The 8,345-nt window shown below is 48.2% G+C and overlaps 1 pseudogene; it reads left to right on the top strand.

Annotated features, from left to right (window-relative positions):
* The first annotated feature begins 6,279 nt into the window (after nucleotides 1-6,279).
* LOC140430260 (nucleosome assembly protein 1-like 1 pseudogene) lies at nucleotides 6,280-7,205 on the top strand (annotated as a pseudogene).
* Nucleotides 7,206-8,345: the final 1,140 nt, after the last annotated feature.

Genomic DNA, 8,345 nt, shown 5'->3' with positions numbered 1-8,345 from the left:
CCCTAAAACGCTGCCTGGGGTTCTTTTCATACTACGCCCAGTGGGTCCCCCAGTACGCAGACAAGGCCCACCCCCTAATACAGACCACGACCTTCCCTCTGTCGACAGAGGCTTGCCAGGCCTTCAGCCGCATCAAAGCGGATATCGCAAAGGCCACGATGTGCGCCATCGACGAGTCCCTCCCCTTCCAGGTCGAGAGCGACGCCTCCGACGTAGCTCTAGGGGCTACCCTTAACCAAGCGGGCAGACCCGTGGCCTTTTTCTCCCGAACCCTCCACGCTTCAGAAATCCGCCACTCCTCAGTGGAAAAGGAAGCCCAAGCCATAGTGGAAGCGGTGCGACATTGGAGGCATTACCTGGCCGGCAGGAGATTCACTCTCCTCACGGACCAACGGTCGGTAGCCTTCATGTTCGATAATGCACAGCGGGGCAAAATCAAAAACGACAAGATCTTAAGGTGGAGGATCGAGCTCTCCACCTTCAACTACGAGATCTTGTATCGTCCCGGAAAGCTGAACGAGCCGTCCGATGCCCTATCCCGCGGCACATGTGCCAACGCACAAATTAACCGCCTCCAAACCCTCCACGAGGACCTCTGTCACCCGGGGGTCACTCGGTTCTACCACTTTATTAAGTCCCGCAACCTCCCATACTCTTTAGAGGAGGTCCGTACAGTCACAAGGAACTGCCACATCTGCGCAGAGTGCAAACCTCATTTTTTCAGGCCGGGTGGTGCGCACCTGATTAAGGCTTCCCGCCCCTTTTAACGCCTTAGTCTGGATTTCAAAGGACCCCTCCCCTCCACCGACCGCAACATATACTTCCTTAATGTGGTGGACGAGTACTCCCGCTTCCCATTCGCCATCCCCTGCTCTGACATGACCGCGGCCACAGTCATTAAAGCCCTGAACACCATATTCACACTGTTCGGTTGCCCCGCATACGTCCACAGCGACAGGGGGTCCTCCTTCATGAGTGACGAGCTGCGCCAGTTCCTGCTCAGCAACGGTATAGCCTCGAGCAGGACGACCAGCTACAACCCCCGGGGGAACGGGCAAGTAGAGAGGGAGAACGGCACGGTCTGGAAGACCGTCCTACTGGCCCTACGGTCCAGGGACCTCCCAGTTTCACGGTGGCAGGAGGTCCTCCAGGACGCTCTCCACTCCATCCGGTCGCTACTGTGTACTAGCACTAACCAAACGCCTCATGAGCGCCTCCTTGTCTTCCCCAGGAGGTCCTCCTCTGGAACGTCGCTGCCGACCTGGCTGGCAGCCCCAGGACCCATCTTGCTCCGAAAACATGTGCGGGCGCACAAGTCGGACCCGTTGGTCGAAAGGGTTCACCTCCTTCACGCGAACCCGCAGTACGCTTACGTGGAGTACCCCGACGGCCGACAGGACACGGTCTCCCTGCGAGATCTGGCACCCGCCAGCAACACACACACCCCCCCGACACCAATCACCCCCTTCCTGCCACCGCCGCACCCCGCGACCGCCCCCTTCCCAGGAGGATTGGTCCTCCTCCCAGGCCCGACCAGGAGTGAAGCCCAAGCTGAAACCGTGAGGCTAACCAGCTAGTGGTGTCAGTTATCTATCAAGTGACTTGAGAGACCCGCCAGTTGGTAGTAAGACGTACAAGATGATAGTCGCACTTAGAGTAGCTCCAGGAGTATTCACTGAATTCATATAATAGTCATTGTCTGTATCATAGCCTGTTAGTTATCGCTCCACGTGTTTGTTAATAAATCACATTTCTAGTTGAACAACTAGATGTTCTGTGTACATCATTAGAACAGTTATATCACAGAACACAACATTGTACCAGGAGTACAGAACATTTAAAGATAACGACAGAGAAGATGGGAAGCAATAGGCTGAAGAACGAAAAGGGAAGATTCTTCCACCGACCTGGTGAACTACGGCCATCTGCAACTCAATGCAACAAAAGACAGTGAGGTTAGAGATGGAAGAATTGAAGCCACCCTACCAGCTTCACGTCTCGGGCAACAGAGATGAAAATTGGCGTGTTTTCTTTTCTTTTATATTTAGTGTACCCAATTATTTTTTTTTTTTCCAATTAAGGGGCAATTTAGCCTGGCCAATCCACCTAACCAGCACATCTTTTGGGTTTCGGGGTTGAAACCCACACAGACATGGGGAAAATGTGCAAACTCCACACGGACAGTGATAAAAGTTGGCGTGTTTTCAAGCAACAATTTAGACTCTATGTTGCAGCCCTTGGCCTGCAGACGCAGCCTGATGAGTGATGTATTGCATTGCTGCTCACGGTAGAAGTTCCTCAAGCAATAGAAATATACAATACCTTCACCTTCGACAGCGAAGAGGAAAGCACGAATTACGATGAGGTGATAAAGTACTTTGATCGGCATTGCTCTCCGAAGAAACATGAAACATTTGAACCATACATATTTCGTCTGCATATCCAAAGGGCAGGCAAATCTTTTGATAGCTTTGTAACCGACTTGCAATTTCAGTAATCTGAAGTCATTCCTGATCCATGACCAGATAGTGTTTGGGATATCGAATGATAAATTCCATGAGAGATTGTCACGGCAAGAAGACCTGAAATTAAAAAATGCTATCAAGAGGGAACCAAAGGGTTCACTCTCTGCTGAAGTTCCGGACGGAGGTGTTCAAGTCTGACGACCCTGGCCTGTATAAGAAATCCAGATACGACGATGGGAAAGCCGTCAGGGATGCAAAAAGACAATACCGCATCAAACTAGAGACCCAGGCCAACGACACTAACCCACAACGACTATGGCAGTGCCTGCACAAGATCGCAGGCTACAAAGCAAGGCCAGGCAAAATATCTGGGGCTGGAGCATCCCTACCCGATGATCTGATCAAGTTCGATGCCCGCTTTGAGCAGTCAGCCAATGCATCAGTGCCACCCGCCACAACAGCCCTGGTCACACCCATACCCACTATTACAGCCTCAGAGGTAAGAGCTGCCTTCTTGAAAATTAGTCTGTGGAAAGCGATGGTCCCCGACGGAGTCCCTGGGCGAGCAATCAGAGTCTGCTCAGACCAGCTGGCGAGTGTATTTGCAGACATCTTCAACTCCTCCGCTCTGAGGGCCCCACCTCCTTCAAGAAGACCACCATAATACCAGTAACAAAGAAGAACAAGGTAGCATGCCTCAACGACTACCGACCGGTGGCCCTGACGTCTGTTATCATGAAATGTTTCAAGCGGCTTGTCATGAGACGGATCTGTGGTGATCTCTGTATGTGCATGTACACAAGGGGTTAATGTGTAATCAGTAGCACCACATGATCACTAGAGGGCCGGACCAACAGGGGTATAAAAAGTAACCACATTGTGTCTCCCTCAGTCTCTCTCTCTCTCTCGGGTGCACTGTGACCAAGACAATATCAGAATAGTTCAGATGCTTAGTGGAGATATGTAATGTTATTGTAGTTAGATCTTGTTAACCTTATCACTAGTATCAAAGTTAAAGTAAAGAACTCATGCACTTGTTGTTATCGTTACTCAATAAACCTTTGCTGTTACTGGACGAGTTTGAGTCTTCTTCATCGAGATTCAGAAGACCTCACCATCAACCAAGGATTGAGTAGCACGAGTTATCTACCACACAGGTAACAAAACAGGATCAATGCCAGCCTAATAGACGGTCTCGATCCACTGCAGTTTGCCTATCACCGCAACCGGTCCACAGCAGATGCTATCTCACTGGCTCTGCAATCAACACTCGAACACCTCGACAACAAGGACACCTACCTAAGACTGCTGTTCATAGACTACAGCTCCGCCTTCAATACCATTATCCCGACAAGACTAATAACCAAACTCCGCAATCTCGGACTTGATCCCCCACGTGCAGCTGGATCCTAGACTTCCTCACCAACAGAGCGCAATATGTCAGGAGAGGCAACAGCACCCCCTGCACAATAGTCCTCAACGCCAGGGCCCCGCAAGGATGTGTGCTCAGTCCTCTACTGTACTCCCTGTACACACATGACTGCGTGGCAAGATTTAACTCCAACTCAATCTATAAGTTTGCGGATGATACGACTGTGGTGGGCCGTATACAAACAACGACGAATCAGACTACAGGAGGGAGATAAATCACTTGGTTGCATGGTGTACCGAAAACAACCTCCCTCTAAATGTCGGAAAGACCAAGGAACTGACCAACTGACCATCGACTTCAGGAAGCGTAGCACGACACCCCCCCCCGCCGCCCCCCCCCCCCCCCACCCATCTGCATCAATGGCTCCGAAGTGGAGATGGTCGATAGGTTTAAATTCCCGGGGGTCACCATCACCAACAGTCTGTCCTGGTCCACTCACGTTGAGGCAACAGTCAAGAAAGCCCAACAACGTCTCTACTTCCTACGGAAGCTAAAGAAATTTGGCATGTCTGAATCGACTCTCACAAACTTCTACAGGTGTGCGATAAAGAGCATCCTATCCGGCTGCATCACAGCCTGGTATGGCAACTGCTCGGTCCAAGATCGCAAGAACTGCAGAGTGTGGTGAATGCATCACACAAGCTTGCCACCCTACATTGATTCTGTCTACACCTCCCGCTGCCTCAGGAAGGCAGACAGCATTATCAGAGACCCCTCTGACCCAGGCATTGCCTTCTTCCAGACCTTTCCATCAGGCAGAAGGTACAGAAGTCTGAAGACTCGCACATCCAGACATAGGAACAGCTTCTTCCCCACAGCTACTAGACTCCTCAATGACTCTCCCCAAGACTGATCTGTTCCCTGTAAGAACACTATTCACGACATCCTATGCTGCTCTTGCTCATGTATTAGCTTTGTTTGGCCCCTTGTTCCGCACTGTAACCAATCACTGTTTGTCGATGTACCATTTGTCAATGTACTTTGTTGATTATTCTTTTTGGCTACTCCGTATGTCATGTGAGAGTACCTTTAAGAAATGGGTGTTTATAAATGGGTGTGTATATAAATATCTGTAGTGAGAGTACCTTTAAGAAATGGGTGTTTATTACTGCAGTGATGTCAGAGAGTGGGTGAAGCTGGGCTGTCTGTCAGCTTTTTACTTTCATTTTAGGCTTTTTGCTGCAGGGTGGGTTTGGTTTCATTTTAGTTTTGGAGAAGCTGCAATCACAGCAGGATGTGTGTGAATCTCTGCAAGTTTATGAGTGTCCATTTGCTGATTTCAACGTGGTAACTGTTCTCAGTAGTGAAATTAAGCCTGATGTCTTTCTGTTAAAAGGTGTTTTTAAGTCTTATGAATGTTAAAAGGAAAGTAAGAATTACTTAGTGTTGCATTCTTTGGGGTTCGTATTTGAATTAATGGTTGCTAAAATGTTCACTGTATGTTTTAAAAAGGTTAACATGAGTTCATAGAATAAACATTTGTTTTGCTTTAAAAAAATACTTTTCATTTCTGCTGTACCACACCTGTAGAGTGGGCCGTGTGCTCCCCATACCACAACCTATTCAAAGTTGTGGGTCAGGTGAACTCCATGATACACTTTGGAGTTTTCGAAACCCTGGCCCATAACACGTATGTACTGTGCACGTTCCCTCGGCCGCAGAAAAATACTTTTCACTGTACTTCGGTACATGTGACAATAAATCAAATCAAACCAAATCAAATCAAATCAGATCTGCCAAGCAAGTGAGCTGGCTGCACAACAGATCAGTACGCTCAGCTTGAAATATTTTGGCGCCAATATGGACGGAAGAAGACACCAGCGCCATCAGCACTGTGACGCAGTTCAATAAAAAACATAGTCTCAGTCTGGGTGGCCATTTTAAGCGGCCGACAGGGTCTGCCATCTTGTGCCAGCGATGCTGCAATCTTTATGGGCCACAGCAATGTCCAGCATATGGGGAAGTATGTTCCAAGTGTGGCCGTACAAATCATTTTGCAGAGCAATGTTTTTTGCGTCCGACAGTGGACCTGATCAGTCAACGCAGTTGATGAGATGTCCCTTGAAGAATAGTTCTTCATTGATCTGATTTCAACCAAGGACACGATGAGTCCGACTATGAAAAATGAAGGCTACTAACTAGCTGGGACAATAGTGACGATGAAGCTGATACCATCGAAAACAGGTGGACATTTCCATTGATGCTGAATCACACATTGATAAAATGCAAGCTTGACACGGTATATTGTCCAATTTTTACGGGCTGCGGATTGAACCAAAAGTCGTCAATCAACCGAGATTGCTGATCAGTTACAGCGGGAATGAGATTGAGATGCTGAGTATATGTGATCTCGAAGCATGGGTACACAACAGAAGTCACATAATGCCATTTTTCACTGTGGACATGAAACGCGAGTCCTTCATGGGAGCAGATGTGTGTGAGGCCCTGAACCTAATTGAACGGCTATACATTCCAGGCAGATCTGTGACGGAGGATAATTGTGACTGGCAAAGCGATATAATGGCGCAGTTATCTGATGAGATACAAGCAAAAGTAATGGGGGCGTCAAACCAGATGAAGAGATGGAAGAGCCAAAGGGAATTCCAGACTTCTGGTTAACAGTCTTCAAGAATGTGTACATACTCAGTGGCATGATGCAGGAGCATGATGAGCATACAGTAAAGCATCTACAAGATGTGAACATTAAATGTTCGGAGTTTGAACAGCCAATGAGCTTCACTCTGGAGTTTAAGTTTGAGCCAAAAGAGAATTTCACAAATGAGGTAATCACGAATGTATACCAGATGGAATCGCGGTCTGACCACTTTGACTTTTTATTCTTTGACGAACCAGGAATCACGGGGTGCACAGGGTGCCAAATCGACTGGAAGAAAGGGAAAAATGTCACACTAAAAGCCATTAAAACAAAGCAGAAACATAAGGACTGTGGTACTCGTAAAACTGTTAGGAAAACTGTACCAAATGACTCTTTCGTCAATTTCTTCACTCCTCCTGTGGTTCCAGAGAATGGAGTGTTAGGTGAAAGCTCTACAGCAAGACTCGCTGCTCACTTTGAAATGGGTCACCTCTTGCATGAACACAAAATTCCATGTGCAATGTCGTACTTTTTAGGAGAAGCCATTGCAAATGATGATTCCCCCGATGATAACTATGAAGACCAGGTCCATAAGTGCGATGAGGAAAGTGGAGATTCAGGTGGTGAGCAAGATGAGGACGACTATGAAATGCTATTCAGGTGGTTTGGCGGGAGTGACGAGCTGATCACATGGGACGGCCAGTCTGTGTAAGACAACGATAAATGTAAAAGTTCTAAGATGGCGTCTGCAGAGGCTGAAAGTGAGATTGCAGTAGCGGACACTTCAGATGAGAGCAATGCAGCTGCAAACAGACTGATCACGCAGGAAATCATCTCCATTCTGGAGAAACTGTCTCCAGAGGCATACGGTGAATTATCTGAGCCCCACGAAATGGTTCCGGTGGTGGACTTCCCAATACTCGAGGCCACCCCACCAAAAGACGTGATAGAAGAGCCGATGGCTGTATCTCTGTGCAGCTCTACAACATCAGATGATACATATATCATCCTACCAGACGTGGATGAGCCACTAATCGACTGTTCAGCAAAAGATGACCCATACATCATGATATCGAGTGACGTTGAGTCCCAAATGGTGCTCAGACACAAGGTGAAGGAGCAGCACCTAACGTTGGGGATGTGGATCCAGCCTGGACAGCAGAGTGCGAGGCTTTACAGAGTGCTCCTGAAGGTGCAGACTTGACCGCGACATCACAATCCTCCATAAGTATGCCGACACTGGATGTTCCAGCCGGTGATGGACATACAACTCAGCATGTGGACATAACCAAAGAACAAAGAACAAAGAACAAAGAACAAAGAAATGTACAGCACAGGAACAGGCCCTTCGGCCCTCCAAGCCCGTGCCGACCATACTGCCCGACTAAACTACAATCTTCTACACTTCCTGGGTCCGTATCCTTCTATTCCCATCCTATTCATATATTTGTCAAGATGCCCCTTAAATGTCCCTATCGTCCCTGCCTCCACTACCTCCTCCGGTAGTGAGTTCCAGGCACCCACTACCCTCTGCGTAAAAAACTTGCCTCGTACATCTACTCTAAACTTTGCCCCTCTCACCTTAAACCTATGCCCCCTAGTAATTGACCCCTCTACCCTGGGGAAAAGCCTCTGACTATCCACTCTGTCTATGCCCCTCATAATTTTGTATACCTCTATCAGGTCGCCCCTCAACCTCCTTCGTTCCAGTGAGAACAAACCGAGTTTATTCAATCGCTCCTCATAGCTTATGCCCTCCATACCAGGCAACATTCTGGTAAATCTCTTCTGCACCCTCTCTAAAGCCTCCACATCCTTCTGGTAGTGTGGCGACCAGAATTGAACACTATAC

This window comes from Scyliorhinus torazame, chromosome 10 (assembly GCF_047496885.1).
Source record: "Scyliorhinus torazame isolate Kashiwa2021f chromosome 10, sScyTor2.1, whole genome shotgun sequence".
In the NCBI taxonomy this organism is placed as follows: Eukaryota; Metazoa; Chordata; class Chondrichthyes; order Carcharhiniformes; family Scyliorhinidae; genus Scyliorhinus; species Scyliorhinus torazame.
This window is presented reverse-complemented; position numbering and strand designations above follow the sequence as displayed.